Below are 18,560 nucleotides of genomic sequence, written 5' to 3' on the forward strand. Positions count from 1 at the left end.
CAGGACACTGGATATTAAACAGTGAATGATGTTGATCCTTAAGAAACAGGAAACAAGTTAGTAAGCCCTGCCATTGTTCCACTGCAAGCCTGGAGTGAATTTCCAGGTTGAAGTTCAAGGAGAGAAAAACCAGGTGTAGTCAACAGTCTCCAGAGTTGAGTATATAGTAGTGGATGTCCAGTAAGGTCAATAAAACCAGAACTTGTGGGGTAGAGCACTGGACTGAAGAGAGCTGCAGAGAGAGGGAAAATCTCCAGGGATCTTCAGGAGACAAGTACCTGAGAACAGTTGGAACTATCCTTCATATTTTCAAGAAGTAACAGAAAAGATTGTTCATGTTCAGACATGAAAAAATTATATATATATATACATACATACATATATATATGTAAATATATCCGAAACTTGTAGACACAGAAATTGAAATGGTGCTGGTAAAAATATAGTGTTTGTAATTAACTTCTGCATTACCAAATAAAATATTAATGAACCTAAAACTATAGCAATAAAAATTAAATCTATCAAATATGAAACACAGACAAATATATCAACCAAAAAAATCGAAACAGCACATATGCTCATATACATATACTAAAAATGTAAGTTCTCAGAAAAGTCCAGTTCAAAGATAGAGACTAGCTTGGATTTAAAAACTAAAATCCAGCTATGTGTTGCCTACAGGAAAACCACTTTAAATATAAATGCACCAAAGGACAGTCCAAAAGAAAAAAATAAGCTAAACTTTATCAGGGATAAGAACTCTGCTTTTTGAAAGCCACAGTTAAGAAAGTATAAAGACAGGCTTGAGAGGGAGTAAATATTTGTAGATCATATAAATAAGAAAGGTCTTTTATCCAGAATTTATAAAAAATTCTTGAATCTTACTAACAAAACAGTTTAAAAATGGGCAAAAGATTTAAATAGTCACTTTCACCAAAACATATAAAAAAGGCAAATATGGACATCAACAGATTTTAATTTAGTCATTAGAGAAATGCAGATTAAGAGATACCACTAGACACCTATTAGAGTGATTAAAATTTTAAAAGAATGACCATACCAGTTATTGGTGATGACATATAGGAATAGAATTCACAACAGAGCTCTCATACATTGTCGATGAAAATCTAAAATGGTACAAATTTTGGAAAACAGTTTCACAGTTTGGAAAGGAACTAGAACTCAAGCATTGTTTACACAAAGGGAATAAAAATATCTGTTAATGCAAAGAATTGTACACAGATGTTCATGGCACCTTTATTTGTTTTAGACAAAAATTGAACACAACTCAAATGTCCAGCATCAGGTGAATAGATAAACAAGATGTGGTATAGCCTGCCAATGGAACACTAATTAGCAGTAAAGGGAATGAATTACTACACAGAAAAACACAGATAAATCACAGAATAAATAAACTGAGTGAAAGAAGCCTACTAAAAATAAGTATATATTTTATGATTCCATTTATTTAGAAAAAAACAAAGTTTCGAAGATGCAATCTGTAGTGACTTAAGCAGCCCACAGAATTGCTAGGAAATGGAAGAGATGGGGAGGCGTCCTGGGAGGTAGAGAGATTACAAAGGGACCTAGGAAACTTCGGAGTGTGATGGATAGGTGCTTTGTGTTGATTGTGGTGATGCGCATGCATCTATGCATATCTCTCACTTACCAAATTACACTGTTTAAATATATGTAATTTGTCTTACGTCAATTGTACCTCAGTAAACCTGTTTTTTTTAAACAGTTTTGAAACCATCTGTGTGCAGAGCCTTCTAAATTTTATAGTCTTTTATAAAGTTGTCTATGTCTAATTTTAAGAGTACCATTTTATAAACTCAACCTTGATTGAATCTTGATGAAATATTCAGTTTAGTTTTTGGCAAATCAACTCTTTTCCCATTGGAAATACATTGTTTCATGTAATAGTTATATTATCTAATTAAGATAGCAAGCAAAATTTAAGATGTGCTAGCAAAACTGGCCTAATCTATGTTGAGAACAAGCACAGTCAATACATGGGAAGTGATCAGAGACTATCAGAGCAGAAGAGGCTGTAGGTCTGTTAGAGCCATTTTCACTATCTGTCTGTGGACCGGTGACATTCGCATCCCCTGGAAACTCTTTAGAAATGCAGAATCTCAGGTTCTGCATTTCTCAGACTGAATCAAATTTCTTAGATGATTCTTATACACATGAAAGTGTGGGAAGTGTTGCATTTGAGAATAGCCTGTTAGCTCTGAGAATTCCACATGTTATGACCATCTGGCAATACATTATTTTCTCATGGAAATGGAGAAGTTTAATTCCAAATATTAAATAGAAAGTGATTCACTTATTTTCTACTGTTATAATATTTTTTTCAGGTGCAGCTTTATTAAGGTATAATTCACATTCACTAATAGTCACCAATTTTACATAAACAATATTTGTGCCCCTTTGAAATTATTGCCTTACCCTTACTCTTTGGCCTCTGCAGTCACTGATCTGCTTCTATCACTATAGTTTTGCCTTTTCTAGGATTTCGTATAAATGAAATTACCTTGTATATAGTGTTTTATATTTTTTCACTTAGCATGTGCTTTTGTGATTTATTCATGCTGCTGGGTCAGTAGTCTATGCCGTTTCTTGCTGAGTGATTTTCCATTGTATGGATGTACCTTAGAGTTGGTGGTGGGAGTCAAACCTGAACTAGTGTTTAGGGGACTCGCCAATCACCATGAGACCCTATGTGGCTACAGAGGCTACTATGGCTGTAACCTTAAAAATGGCCCCCAAGTTAGAAACATGGATCCTCGTGGTGGGTGTAAACGCTTGTCCCTCTCCCCCAACTCCAGGTGACAGTCACATCTTACAGTAGGAAGATGACCTGGTGATTCACTTAGCCCAGGGCCATCAGAGTCCAGAAGGTTCCCTGAAATTGTCAAAAACGTCAGATTTCTGGCCATTACGAGGTCACTAGAAATCCCCCCACCATACGTACAGTGCTCTTTGGAGAGGAAAATGAAGAGGAAGAGACAGAACAATTTACTTGCAGAGCTGAATATTTACCTAAATATCTTTACATATTTTTGCATGGGGCAAAGCCAGTGGTTTTCTTTCTCCTTACTAACGTGTGTAGATGTATGTGGAAAGATCAGACCAATCAGTAGGAAAACAAAGATGTGACATTTTCTAAGGAACCCTGTCACACAGTGTGAATTTTGGCCCAATTTGCTTTTAATAGAATTTATTTTAGAAGGTTATATGAAAACTCCAAATGGTTATGTCTTGCTTTTAACTGACAATCCCAACCTTTAAACGTTTTTAACCTTTTGATACATTTCATCATTTTAGAAAGGTTGCATCTTGGTTTAATCATGATTTTTAGTTGAGAAACTTTGTCAAAACTCACATCAAACTCGAATGTGGTCTTATTAATAGTTACTTTTCCTAAACTCTCTGTTGCAGTGATTATAATTAGCCACTGGACAACTGTATCAGAGCTAGCAGTTCAGTACCAAATCAAGAAAGATAAAAGTAATCGGAGGATTTGCAAACAATTAGGATACTGAATTTCAGGTATGTATTTGAAAGATTCATTTCCTTCTTGTAAGTCGTTGCAATCTCATTTCACTAGATACCTTGTAAAGTATTCTTGATGAAATGCTTGCTTCATGGGAATCATTCTTTTCTTTGTATTTGGGTGTACTTACTTAGAGGCTCTCGAGAGATTCACTTAAGATTTTCAAGTTTTCTGCATTAGATATTTTTAAGAAGCACAATAAAATCCAGGGAATATATCTTTTGAAGTGGAAAGTCTGAAACAAAAACAATTTGATGGTTGTCACAGACAAAGCAACTAGAGCCCTAAAGTATAATTCAAGGTTTTTATAAACTCCAAGTTATAGGTTACTCTTTGACAAATAAAAGATGAGTTCTGAGTCTGGAGGTGGTTTAATGTGAGAACTTAAGTTGAGGAAAAGAGTGGAGAATCTGAAGGTGTGGAATAGCTCACACATGTATGCATTTTTAATTATTCATATAAATACACATGCAAATATAGATTGTTATGTAGCCAACAAATATTTATCAAATGCATTTAATGTGCCAAACCTAGTCCTTGCCATTAATGACTTATAATAGATAAGTAATTAAAATAGCTTTGATAAGTATTATGATCACAGTTGTACCTGCTTATAGAAGAACTGACTCATTGGAAAAGATACTGATGCTGGGAAAGATTGAAGGCAGGAGAAGAGATCGACAGAGGATGAGATGGTTGGCATCACTGAATCAATGGATACAAGTTTGAGCAAACTCTGGGACATAGTGAAGGACAGAGAAGCCGGGTGTGCTGCAGGTCATGAGGTCACAAAGATTCAGACAGGACTGAGCGAATGAACAACAGCAGCATATAGGAATTTAACATGTTCAGGTTCTTTCTGCTTCACTTTCATGGGAGAAATATCTGAGAACCAGATTTTACCTGCAGGTGGGGGTTTCTTCAGTTCCCAGATGGAATCCATGATTTCCTCTTTTCTCCTGGGTGCCTCCTACAGATTGTTTTTCCTATAGTGAAAAAGTCACTTCCAGGCTCCCATAGATTCCATGAGTCCTGAGATGGCACCCTTTTTCCCCCACCCCAGCCTTATGTTAAGTAGATTAATAACCAGAAACAATAATTAATAACAATATCATATGGTATCTTTACTTTATACCAGCCACTATGCTGGTATAGTGCTTTACAGAAGAGTACCATGGTATACACATTTAACTGCATGTATTTGCTGCTCCCTCCAGCCTCTCTCAAGAAAAGGAGACAGAAATAAAAATGTAAGCTGTATGGGTGATGCTGCTAGCAGTTTTTCTCAGTGAGTCCTGACCCCAGAGTGATGTGTCTTAGGAAGCTTGACACATTTTCCCTGGCACTTGGCACAATTTAAACATCTTGCTGAGGACCCTGTGCAGTTTCTAGGGTACAAATGATATTTTGATCTCGTGCAAGTTTTCACTTTATTAACTAACTTTTGAACATAGCCCTTGATTTTCACACCCTACGTATTTGCCTTATTTCCGTTGATTCTTCCAGAATTTCTCTAAGATAGAGACAAGTTATGATCTCTCTTTTAAGGAAAGATGGAATTGTGGCTGAGAGGTTAAAGAACTTGTCCATGTATCTAGTAAGTGGCAGAGAGAAGAAACACACCCGACAAGTGTCGTTGGTGTGCTCCCTGTGATACTACCTTCTTGCTGTTAGCAGTTTTTAGGAAACATGGAGATATTTGGTTGGAACCTTCGTGGTGAGAGAAAATCCAGAAAGGAGGTTCCTGTGGTATCATCATGTCAGGAAATGATATCAGGGAAGCAGTGAGCTCCATCTTTGTTGTAGAGAAGTTTTGAAAGAACCTTGGAGAGATCTGAATGGATCTTGGGGTGGACAATTGAAATACTCTGGCTTGAATGAAGGGGTGCTTTGCCAGCTGAAGCCAGGAGCCAGATAAAGTATAACAATATTGAGCCTGCGTCTTTCCCCCGGGGCAAGAAGCCTCCATCCAGACCCAGAGCTGTTGTCAAGGCTGTTCCATGCAGCCTGGCTTCCCACCTGGCTGCAGTTTGAGACAACAGGTTCTCATTATGCTTTACTCTCTCTCTCTCTTTTGTAATGTGTTCTTGAAATTGAATTTAATTTGCTTCTGTCGTGGTGTGTGTAGATTTTTTAATGACTTCCTGGTGGGTTTTCTCCAAGATCTTTAACCACAATGCAAAGGTTCTCAGGGTAAAATGAGAGATCCAACCTGATGAGAAAACAATATTTTATTTTCTTACCTTCAGGTTTAACTCAAAGATGCTGTGTCTTGACCAAACAAGGTCTTTATTTCCCCCAGTGATTTTGCTTTCCCTGCTGGGATGGTCTAAGTCAATTACCCTTTTTTCCCTGAGGCTTTGTTAGTCTTCATTCTCAGAACAAAAAAATTCATACTGTTCTCCAACAAAATTGCCAATCTTCTTGAAATGATTACATTTTCCATGGCTAGTGAAATACAGTCTCCATGGGAGAGCTGGAGATGAGGTCAAGATCCCCTCTAAGTGTTTCTGAGGGATCTGATCAGAAAAATACCTTCCTTCCTTAAATTCTTGAGGAGGAAGTAGTAAGTTCTTCATAGTTCTTTAATTATGCATTCATTTATCCATTCAATAAATATACATTGAGAATCTATTGTGGTTCATGCACATAATAGAACAAAGAGACAAAAATCTTGTCCTCATTGAAACTGCCACATCACTGTGGGGGGGAGACAACAAACAAATGTAAAACAAGATGTGTTGGATATTGGTAACTGCAAATGAGAATATGCAGCCTTCCCAGGTGGTGCTAATGGTAAAGAACCCACCTGCCGCTGCAGGAAACAGGAGACCCTGGTGTGATCGCTAGGTTGGGAAGATTCCCCCCTGGAAAAGGAAATGATAGCCCACTTCAATATTCTTGTCTGAAGAATCCCATGGACAGAGGAGCCCGGGGTCTACAGTCCATAGGGTTGCAAAGAGTCAGACATGACTGAAGCGACTTACCAGGGATGCAGGCAAAGAGAATACGCACACAGTGAGTGGGAAGCGGAGGGAGTCCAGTGGCATCTGGGTATGTGGGTATCTGGATACTGGTTGCTAGAAGTCTTAAATAGATTTCCAGGAAAAGTTTTCCTCCTAAAAGTCTGAAAGAAATGAGGGCTCTTTGGAACAACATTTTCCAGAGATGAAAACAGTGAGTGTGAAAGGTCTATTGTGTTTGGAGATTAGCACGGTGACCGGGGCAGAGTGTCCTGATCAGGAAGAAGAATGGGAGGTGAATTGAGAGGGTTGATGGGAGCAAGATGTGGTGGTCCTGGCAAGGTTGCTGGCTCTGCTCCAAGCTGGATAGAAAGCCTTAGGAAAGTTCTGAGCAGGGTAGAGATATCATCTCGGTGATGATGAACACAACAGCTCTTGGTGCTGTGTTGAGGGCTGAAGGGTGGTAAGGCTGGTGGCAAGGAGGTTGTTTAGGAGGTGGTCTGAATTATCCAGGCAAGAGTTGGTGTTGGTTTGGATTAATAAAATGAAAAAGTAGTTTCCATGGCTTGGTTATTAGAGTGATTTAAAGTATTATCTTTAAAGTTAAATGAAAATGTCTCTGTATTTGAAATTTACTGTTACATCTTGACAACTGAAGCTTTTTTAAATGGAATTTTTATATAGATTTAAATGCATAAATCATTAATTAAGCACCTATTAAATATCCATCTAAACGATAGGAGCTGTATCTTCTCCTGAGCAAGTTATTTTAATCTTATTGGACAAGCTACAAAAACATATGAGCATGTATTCTGAAATACATTATGCTTAAATGTTTGTAAGAAACCTAGTATTTATAGTGCATCCATTAGCTACCAGAGTTTGTGCTGGGCATTTTACATAAGGGAAGCACATTTAACCTTCAAAACAATTCTGTGAGAGCAGTTTTCAAAATTTTTGGTTTTAGGACCCCTTGAGACTTTTAATTCCTTGAGGACCCCCCCAAATTTTTGTTTGTGTGGGTTTTATATATATGTGTGTGTACACATAGATATAGATATATAGATACTTATTATATTCAGAATTAAAGCATTTAAACATTAGTAATTCACTTGAAGTAACAATAAACTCATCATGTTAACAAATAGCATATATTTAATGTTGTTGTGTTGTTTAGTTGCTAAATTGTGTTTCTGTTGGGACCCCATGGACTATAGCCCACCAGGCTCCTCTGTCTGTGGGATTTCCCAGGCAAGGATACTGGAGTGGTTTGCCATTTCCTTTTCCAAGGAATCTTCCTGACCCAGGGATTGAACCCATGTGTCCTGCTTTGGCAGGTAGATTCTTTACCACTGAGCTACCAGGGAAGCCCTTTTATGAAAACACCATAAGTTATAAAAATTTAAAATGCAGTAACAATAGCACTGATTTACATTTTTGCAAGTCTTCTTAATGTCTAGCTTAATAGATGTTTGGATTCTCGTATTTGCTTCTGTGTTGAATCTGGTGTAATATATTGTTGTGGTTGAAATATATGAAGAAAATCTGACCTTGTACAGATATGAAGTGGAAAATGAGGAAATGTTTTAATAACATTTTCAAATAGTTGTGGATATTGCTCTTTGATGCTACAGTGAAACTCAACAACTGGAGGTTTCTAGAAAGTTAATTGTAATGTAGAATCTGAGGTATATTGTTTACTGTTTTACTTTATTAAAAGTAACTTTACTTTACTTTATTTAAAATCCATTGATCGCCTCTCATGTACCCATGCATGATATTTTAACATCATACATTGGTCGTTTGGAAAATATTGACTCATAAATGATGCAGATCTCCAAATGTTGACACACCTCACTATATATTATTTGTTAAATGTCACATGTGTTCCTCTATCACCAATCTTCTTAGAAGAGCCTTTCTATCATAGGAAGCTATCAAGATCACAAAGACGCAAGTTTTCCAAAAATCTGCATTTTACTTAATCAGATTTTATCATTGGTCATGAAAGTTATCAGTGGTTTTTCTTGAAGTAACAGGCTTGCTTCTTTGAGTTTCAGAAAGATGCATACCACCTATCCAAGTCACAATAGCCATAGTTTATCTCAGTCTCTGTTTCCAACAAAAATGGTGCCCAGTGGCATCAGCGCACAACTGAAACAGTTGTGCACATGCTTTTCCATAAACAACCACGCACTCCAGTGAGCAGCGCCAGTGCTTTATGTGGACCACTCATTTTGTCACAGGGAATATTAAAGAAAATGAGCACTTAAGAGTCAAGGTTTAATGCTATCAATCACACGTCTTCATTTAGAGCATTCTTGTGTGAGACAGACCTTTTCTTTTTCCTTCTCCCAGGGCTGAGTGGAGGAGAATGCAGTGAGCACTAAGACAGTTTGAAGCTACTACCTAGATTCACACTGGGGCACGAGCTTTGCTCTCCATTACTTTTGCACCATTGGTGCAAATGCCAGCGCAATGACAAAGGGAGACAGCATCTTATTGTTACTATAAAATATTTGGTCACTGCAGACTCTAAGAGGATCTGAGAATTATGTGCCCAGCCACAGCCCCACTTCATGGGTCTGTAGGCTGCAGTTTGAGAATTGCTCCTCTGTGCACTAGGTGTTTTGGAGAAGGCAATGGCACCCCACTCCAGTACTCTTGCCTGGAAAATCCCATGGATAGAGGAGCCTGGTAGGCTGCAGTCCATGGGGTCGCTGAGAGTTGGACATGACTCAGTGACTTCACTTTCACTTTTCACTTTCATGCATTGGAGAAGAAAATGGCAACCCACTCCAGTGTTCTTGCCTGGAGAATCCCAGGGACGGCGGAGCCTGGTCGGCTGCCGTCTATGGGGTCGCACAGAGTCAGACATGACTGAAGCGACTTAGCAGCAGCAGCAGCAGCAGCAGCAATAGGTGTTTTAGGAGTGGAGAAACTGAGTCTTTGAGAGGCTAGTCAGCTTGTCTCAGGTTGCATGGCTGGTCAGAAGCAGAATCAGGAGTCAAGCCAGACCTGTCAGACCTAAAGTAAGTGCCCCCCTGCTCTCCTCCCCATCCAACCACACACAACGGCAGGCTTTAGCTAGGACCTTAAAGGAAGTGTAAACTTGATTATATACAAGGTTGCAGGGATCTGGATGATAAGAATAAAATAAGCTTAACTGTAAGGCCTAAAATGGGCACAGTTTATGCAGAGGGATAAAGAAAAGACTCAGACCAAAGTGGAGAATCCATTTGGCCATACATGATATGGGTAGGGATGAAGGATGCAATGAACCGATCAAGGACTTGAATGTCAGTGAGGACACTGATTTTAATTTTTTAAAAAATCTTAAACAGAGCGTATGTGATAAAAATAGCATTAAACTGGTATTAGTGGTGGAGGTATCACCAAAGGAAAGAGAATCGGGGCAGAGAAAATCTTGGACGTCATATTAAGCATGCAGTAATGTCTTAAACCATGGCAAAAGGGTGAGAATACTCAGAAAAATAAAGCAAAGGTAGAACACCCAGAGTACAGGAGTTGGTAATGAAGGATACAAAGGGCAATGATCCGGTTTACTCCCAGCTTTCAAGTTTGAGGTTCCGAAGAAGACACGGCATTTCTCAGAGGTTGGTGGTACTGGGGGAGAATATGCTGATGATTATGGTGAACAGGCAGTGATTTCAGTGCAGCCGGCTGAGGATGTCTTGATGTCAGCGTGGCCCACTGAAGATGTTTTGGAAACAGTTCACAGGTGGCCTTGTATTTTGTTTTAAGGTTGTAATTGATAAAGATTGATTTCCTGAGAGTGGGTGGCTGAGGGCTTATCATAGAGGATACTTAATGTTAGGCTAAAATGAAGAACCACATTAGGAGACAGAGGAGTTTAAGAGGTAGATGTACATTAGTAGCAGCAGCAGTACCTGTAGTCATCATGGTAGTATTAGTTGCGATCAGTTCAGTCACTTGGTCATGTCCGACTCTTTGTGACCCCATGGACTGCAGCGCGCCAGGCCTCCCTGTCCATCACCAACTCCCAGAGTTTACTCAAACTCAAACTCCAGAAGTTTACTCATCCAACCATCTCATCCTGTGTCGTCCCCTTCTCCTCCTGCCCTCAATCTTTCCCAGCATCAGGGTCTTTTCAAATGAGTTAGTTCTTTGCATCGGGTGGCCAAAGTATTGGAGTTTCAGCTTCAGCATCAGTCCTTCCAATGAATATTCAGGACTGATTTCCTTTAGGATGGACTGGTTGGATCTCTTACTGTCCAAGGGACTCTCAAGAGTCTTCTCCAACACCACAGTTCAAAAGCATCAATTCTTTGGTGCTCAGCTTTTTTTATAGTCCAACTCTCACATCCATACGTGACCACTGGAAAAACCATAGCCTTGACTAGATGGACCTTTGTTGGCAAAATAATGTCTCTGCTTTTTAATATGCTGTCTAGGTTTGTCATAGCTTTTATTCCAAGGAGTAAGCATCTTTTGATAGTGGTAGCTGATAACTATTGAGATCTTACTATGTGCCAGGCTTGACATGCAGTAGGTCATTTAATTCTGAGAACAGTTTCATGGGTGAGAACAGGTTTTAGACTCAGTTTATGAGATGGAGAAAAACACAGATTAGAAACATTAAATAGTTTATCCAAGGTCATAGCTCTAGCACCTTGACTGAGCCAGCCCTGCATCCTTGCTCTCTGTCTCCAGCACTGCTCCTCCATCTTAATGCAGTCTTCGGGAAATCAAGGAGTTGAGTGTATTCAAAATGTGCTGTGTTAAATTCACAAGTGAAGCTGGGGCTATGAGAACAGAGGAAGACCGTCACAGTAGGGTTTCATGTGAAGTCTCAACAGAAAGATAATATTGGAAGCAGGAGGCAAAAAGTAGTGATTTGTGTCTAAGCACATGAAGGGCCTTAGCAAAATGGACTGCTTGTGGGAGAGATTTGTGATTAAAAGGAAAGAAAACTAAAATAGTTGTAAGTTAGTATGGATTAATAACTGAAGTGGTTTAGAATCTAGGTGAAGGGAGGCTTTAGTTATTTGAAAGTGCTTAGGAATAATGGGTCAGGTGACAGGAAAACATTTGCAGGTGGCTGTGGCAGGTGACAGAGAAACAGGGGAGAAACAGGTAAGGGGCAGCAGGGTTCAGGGTAGATGAGCAACTTTGACATAGAAGGGTGACCTTTCTGAAATAGCAAGGAACATGGAGAATCATTCTTGTAGAGACTAGACTTTACTAAGATGAATAGCAAAGTGGCTGGTAATCCTAGGCTGGTGTTATTAGTGAATTAAGGAAAAATAGAGGTCATCTCTTGTTATGAAGCTAAAAGCAAAGTTGCAGACTCTCAGGGTTGAAGGGGACTTGACTTTGTATGTCAATACTTCAGATGATCCCACTCTATTGTAATTATTTTATCATGTACTTTGAAAAGACCTGCTAACTGATAAACGTGGCTTTCATGTCCTTTTCTTTCTTGTCCTTCCTTTGTTTACCAGAAGGAATCCTACTTGCAGGCAGTGAGTGCTAAGTCACTTCAGTCATGTCCGACTCTAGGTGGCCCTATGGACTGTAGCCCACCAGGCTCCTCTGTCCATGGGATTTCCCAAGCAAGAATACTGGAGTGGGTTGCCATTTCCTTATTCAAATTTGCAGGCAGGGAGCCTCCTAATTGTTTCTGAGAACTATTGGATGCCCAGCACCTAGACTATCGTATGTGATACATAGCAAAGACTCAAGAATAGTTGTTGCGTGAATGAATGAATTTAGTCTGTCTTAGACATCAGGATGCTTACTTTCCCTTGATTACTCCACTCTCTCACATTTGTGTAAAACTTTGCAATTTGTAAGATGATTTTTATTTTTTCAGTCATTCTAATGAGGCCGTGACTCAGGAGGACTGTCACTGTACCCATTATATAGATGTGGATACTGACTCTCTTAAGTTTATAGCACAGGGTAGTTGTTCAGAGATGGAGCTGGTCTAAGCATTGGCTCTGCCAGTCATGAGTTTTGTTCCTTTGGTGGGTTTCTTTACCTCTCCTGGGCTTAGTGTTCTCATATATAAAAAGGGGACATAAAACTATCTCACAAAGTGATTGAAAGGAATAACATAGTGGCTATAAGCTGTGTAACACAAAAGTGGATACAACATATGGTCTTGGGGAGAGAGTGCTTCAGAAGGACATATTCACATCTTAGAGCACAGACTCTGGAGCCAAACAGTCTGAGTTTGAACCTTAGCTTTGCTCTTTGCTGCTCTGAGACTCTGGGCAATTAACTAGACTTTTGGCACCTCAATTTCCTCATCTGTAAAATGTGGGTTATGGTCATACCACCTAACTCCCATGGTTGATATAAAGATGGAGTTAATAATTGTGAAAGGCTTAGAACAGTACCTTGCAAATGTAAGTGCTAAAAGTGTTAATAAATGATATCTGTTATAATTTTTAAAGGGTTAGTGTTAATTCTGCTTTACCAAGGATTTATAATATATCTGTTGTAATTATTAAGGTGACAGAATCAGTGAATGGGTTGCTATTTCTTCTTGACCATCATTGGTGAATCACCAGTTAACTCCCCACATCTAATTTATATTATTAGTTCTTACTTCATCCCTAACTAAATACTTTAAAGGGATCTATTAGTTAATAAACCTGACTTTTGTGTCCGTCTCTGTCTTGTTTTCTCTTTGTTTGCCAGAAGAAGCCCCAGATGTAGAGTGATGGGCAGAAAAGGAGAAGAATCAAGGATTTTAATATTCTGATGATTCTATCATCTGGTCTGTCCTTATAAAAGATACCTTAAAATGAAGCTTTCTCTTAAATACCAAATCTTTAGACTCCTTCTCCACCTGCCCAGAATTCTTAATACTAAGAAATGTACTATGGAGATATATTGCTCCTATATCAAAATAAAAAAAATAAAAGTGATTTTGGAGTAGTCATGTTAAAATGTCCTCTTGAAATGCTCTCAAGATGATGTCTTTTTGTAGGTGAACCTTGTTCATCTCTGCTGGTTTTGCTCAGAGGTTACTGTACTTGATTATTATTTTGGCTTATCACTATCAGCAGAATGAATAGAGTCCATTTTCACAATTGTTGCTTTCAAAGCAAATTACTTGGGATGAAAATCTTTGCAGGGTCAGAAAATAGATAAATATTTTCAACAGGGATAAAGGTGGGCATGGAGTGTATTGCATCATTGTTTTAGCTTTGTAACTTATGCAGAGAGATTTATGAAGAAAAGTTTTATAGTTAGGAAGAAGACTCAACAGAGGCATTTGCTGTTAACTCTCCCTACGTGGTATGACGGGCTGTTTGTGCTAATCAGGGGGACATCCCCCTTAATATGTGAGGCCCTGCTTTACAGAATTATAACATTTTACAGCAAAAATATTTTAATGTAATTATTCTCCCCTGTATTGATAAGATGTCTATTGTTCAAGACCACTGGTGAAATTGCAGGGCCCTGCATGTATACCCAGAGTATGGTCCAGGAAATCTAGAGCCTGCTTCCATGTCTTTAGGATGTGCTGCCTCTCTGCCAAAGCCCTTATTTATTCAGAAAACCATTTTAGGGACTGTGATATGTCAGACCTTGTGCCAGGCAATGAGATGATAAGAAATACGTGGATGGGTGTAGCTGCCTGGGGATCTGGGTTAATGAACTAACAGTGGTTAAAATGAATGTCAGTGCCATAAACAAAATGCTGCAGGACCACAAGCAAAGAAGGTAAAAGGAAGAGGAACTGCTGTGTTCTGAGCCTCTGCTGTGCACCAGGCATTATACTATGTAGTGGGGGGCTGAGAGGGCAAACAGGAAAGTAGGGAATTGAGCCTTTGGTAGGTAGATGAGTTATGATGGAAATTTTACCCCTGCAAGTAAACATGTTCAAAGAATGGCTGGCTGATCAGGGCATAAATTTGTCAAGGGAGGGATAATGGCAAAGGACTGGAAAGGAAGCTGAAAAGAGTTTGGTACCTGTGATGCTTGGAAGTGGGAACCACCCAAGTCTTAGCCACAGAAGCACCAGATCATTGGATTTACCATGCTGAAACTCTGAAACATGAAGGATGAATTGGAGAAGAGAAACAGGAGAGTCAGAGTTCTCTTAGGAGGAAAGAACAGTTGCCAAAGCAAGTGCTATTAAGAGCTGACAGTTGTGTTTAAGGGGAGAAGAAGCAAGTGGACAGTTGATTGAAGCAATGGGAGTTGATAGCCCCTCAGGAAGAGGGAGGGCCTTCTGCCTTTTCTGACCCATAACTCTGTGCATGTGATGATGTAGCTACTTATGAAAGATGAGGCTGAGGAAGAAGGGAAGTTAATGAGTTACTGTTTCCTGGCAGGGTAGGAAGCTGCAGCCTTAGTTTCCATCTCTACAAGGAGAATGAGAACATCTCCAGTCAGATCAAATAAGATAATTTATATGAAACTGCAGCACAATGCTCACGACATTGCAAACATACACATAGAAAACTTTATCTATTGGCACCTTAAAAATCCTGCCCCACATTTAATCGTATTTTTAATGCTACGAAGTTAATTTTAAAAGTCCAGTAACACCACTGTTAAAATAGAGAGGCAGCCAACAGACAGATGACTGAATAGAATTCTTTCCCAGCATTGTAGATGAAAGTTAAAGGAGGCTATGTGTTTGTAAGGAAATGGTTATGTACCTCATGTACATTTCTGTTGCCAATTATTGAGTAGTTTGGCTATCTTCCTGTTTGTCCTAAAAATTTTATTAAGTACTTCTTTGCGTACCATGGAACGCCAGATGCTATACTGAGAGAATTAACTGCCATAACTATATAATATTTTTTCCTGGTCTGTTAGTGAACTGTTATTAATGTTAAAATCATTGCTTGTCTGGTATGGGCAAGATTTGGGTTTATAATATCATCTAGGAAAATGTTGTGACAACCCACTCCAGTATTCTTGCCTGGAGAATCCCCATGGACAGAGGAGCCTGGCAGGCTACAGTCCTTGGGGTCGCAAAAAGTTGGGCACAACTGTGACTAAGCATACGCACACACAACAAAATGTTGAGAACCAACATTTGTTGTTATTTGAAATGTTCTTATAATTGGAGCAACAAATCTATATCAGAACTTTATGGATAAAAAAAAATCTGTTTTGGAAAGGACTTGGACATTTTTTTTTCATACCAAGTAGATATCCCCCGTACAGAAGCCAGTTTCTGGGACAATCTCCAAGATTGCAGCTTCTCAGAGCCTGTCCTTACGCAGGGCAGGGTGACGGTGATGATGCACTGAATATTCCTTCAGATGCCGGAGTGAAGGCCACAGTGCCTGGAGGGAATTTTCTGTGGTTTCAGCCATCTGAGACTGAGTTCCCCCTCTCCAGGAGAATTCTAAGCCTCACTTGGTAGATGTTCAAGGCAGTTACCACAATTCTAGTGTGCCTCAGTTAGCCAAAATTTCCATTAGCAGTTTTGCTGCCCCATGGAGGAATGCTAATGCTTACCCTCTATACCTTTGGGACTTCTCTCTCAACACCCCACATTGCCTGGGTAGTCAGGATTTCATCAAAATGAAAATTAGAGTGGTATAATGGCAAAAAATTCTTTAAGAGTCATAAAACATGAATTCTAATGAGACTCATTAGCTGTGTGACCTTGGCAAGGCAAACCCCTCTGAGTCTCAGTTTTATTACCTCTACAGGGTAGATAATGATGCCCAGTGCTCAAGGTTGTTGGGAAATTTTAATGAGATTACTATATGGAGGAGCTCATAGAAACATCCTGGTACACGTAGTTGCTCAAGAAATATTGATCCACAGAGAGTTAAAAATTCTTATCAAAAGATTTGCATGTTAGAAAACTGAGGTGAAAATCTTTCCTGAGTCCGCTATGTGATGAATGTCAGATTTCTTTGGAAAGAAGCCTGAATTCAGAGTTAACACATCGTTTGAGTTGGAGACTTCTAAATATTCATTCACAGTTGTCCTTTGGGGCTTAAGAATCTTCACTTTGCAAAATGCCATGCTAGTGAGGCAAAAATGCCTTATTATGGCAACAAGTTCAGTAGTGGAAATACCTTGCTGATTTTTGGCAGTTTATCCATCAATAAATGTTCTTTAAAATGCACATGCAGAAGAGTTAGAGCAGCTGCCATTTTTGAGAGGCTTTTCTCCTCTAGGCACCGTGCTAAACTCTTTACATACAACGTGGACTTGTTCCTCTCTGCAACACTGTGAGATGGATTTTCCTCTCCCAGTTTCACGGATAAGGAACTTGAGACTCAGAGAGACTGAGTAAATTACTCAAAGTGAGACAGATAAGAGAAATAAAACTTAAAATCAGGGTGTGTGATTCTTTTCTGCCTGTTGAGCCTCTGCCTCATATCCACAGCTATAGAGAAACATATCCACAGGGACAGGGGATGTCCAGCCTGGGATTTCAGCCTCTTAGGTTATAGATGCCATCAGGGCCAGGGTAACAGCTGAATGGAGCCAGATGCTTGTAAGGGGTTTGTGACAGATGACTGAAAGGAAGTCATTAGGTTGGTGATGACTCCCAGGACCTCATGGATGTTGGGTACTTGCTCGGCTGAGGGGCACTTACTTGGATGAGAAGATGAGAGGTATTGAGTCCTGCTGCCACTCTGCTCACTGGGCTGGACCACCTGCAGGGCTGTGGCAGGGAGAGGAGCCTTTTTCTAATTTGCACAGAGGCACTATGGACTGGCCGCAGCCCGATCCTCCCCCATTTCACAGCCATGCCTCCCAGTGCCCTGTCGGCGCAAAGAACCACAAGGGGCAGGAGCAAAGAACGTCGAAGAGAAAGCATAGACCCATTCCTTAGCAAGTGGAGTTCAAAGGAAGGTCACAATCAAACAAAATATTTAGGAAAGAGGAATCAAAGGCAATTAGATGTCTTTGAGGAATAAAAACCCAACAAGTGAATATTGACCTACTGTTTGAAAGGCCCATGAAAAACTAGGGGAAAATTGCCCCTTACAGTAGAAACATACTTAGATATCCAGTAAGTAGCCACCAGCATAAGAGAAAATGTAAATATTAATGAAGTGACAGGGCAAGACATTTTAAAAGGAGCTTTTTTCTCTGAGTATCTTCTGTAGAGGGGAATAAAATCTTTAAACTTTAAAGGGATGTATTTTTTTTCTACTGTATACTGGAATTTTATAAAGCACTGCCTCCTGTCAGACTCTTTACAATGGACTTTATATTCTTTTGGCGAGAAGCATTTGAGAATCTATTAAAGCAGGTCAGGCCTAAGGTGTTATGAATTTATGATAGCAAAGGAAGAAGAAAAAGAAAGAGACAAACTGAGACAATAGAAGATGAGCTAAAAAGACTGCCTTATTTTATGACATGATGAAACCATCCAGGAAAAAATGGAAGTGTAGTGAGCTGATGAAGCTGTGGTTTGGGTCCTCTCAATGATTGTAAAGCCTGGACTTGTACATGAAGAGTTATTTAAACGGAAATGTGAATTCATGTTTTGGCTTCTAATGCTTGTTCCAAATAATCTACCCGTGGGTTATTTTTGACTTTTTAAAAATAATTTCTTAAGAAAATAGTCTAGATAATTAGCTAAGAGAATCTTTATTTCTATGTCTATGTCTCTGTCTCTTTGAGAAGTATTAATACTTCTGTATCTTGAACTTTGTTCTGGCTGCCATATTAAATATTTTTAACCATAGGATTGTCCAGAAATCAGTTTGTAGGGTAAATGCACTATTTCCCTGTATTCACTGACTAAATAGAAAACCCAAGATTTTTGAGCTTTAGAAAAACATTGTTCAAGCAGACATGTTAAATGACAACAATTATATGATAATTTAAGCCTGATTTCTTCTTGGGGTTGTGAGATCAGATGGCATTATAAATATGAAATTTTAGAGGTGGGAGAGACCATTTGCTTCTATACTATAAATATGGTACAAATATGAGGTACTCTTAGGTATCTTCCTCAATATAACATGGCCATAAGTTGGCTTAAAGCTCAAATTCAGAAAACGAAGATCATGGCATCTGGTCCCATCACTTCATGGGAAATA

At 39.2% G+C, this 18,560-nt stretch overlaps 1 protein-coding gene across 2 annotated transcripts in view; it reads left to right on the forward strand.

Moving 5' to 3' along the window:
* SGCD (sarcoglycan delta) overlaps positions 1–18,560 on the forward strand; it is a 1,058,523-nt gene that overhangs the window by 148,429 nt on the left and 891,534 nt on the right. For both annotated transcript variants that reach the window (XM_060415950.1, XM_042250671.2), the window contains exon 2: positions 3,448–3,558. The gene's annotated coding sequence lies outside the window, so the exon portion shown is untranslated. The remainder of the gene's footprint in view (positions 1–3,447; positions 3,559–18,560) is intronic.

Source organism: Ovis aries, chromosome 5, assembly GCF_016772045.2.
Source record: "Ovis aries strain OAR_USU_Benz2616 breed Rambouillet chromosome 5, ARS-UI_Ramb_v3.0, whole genome shotgun sequence".
In the NCBI taxonomy this organism is placed as follows: domain Eukaryota; kingdom Metazoa; phylum Chordata; class Mammalia; order Artiodactyla; family Bovidae; genus Ovis; species Ovis aries.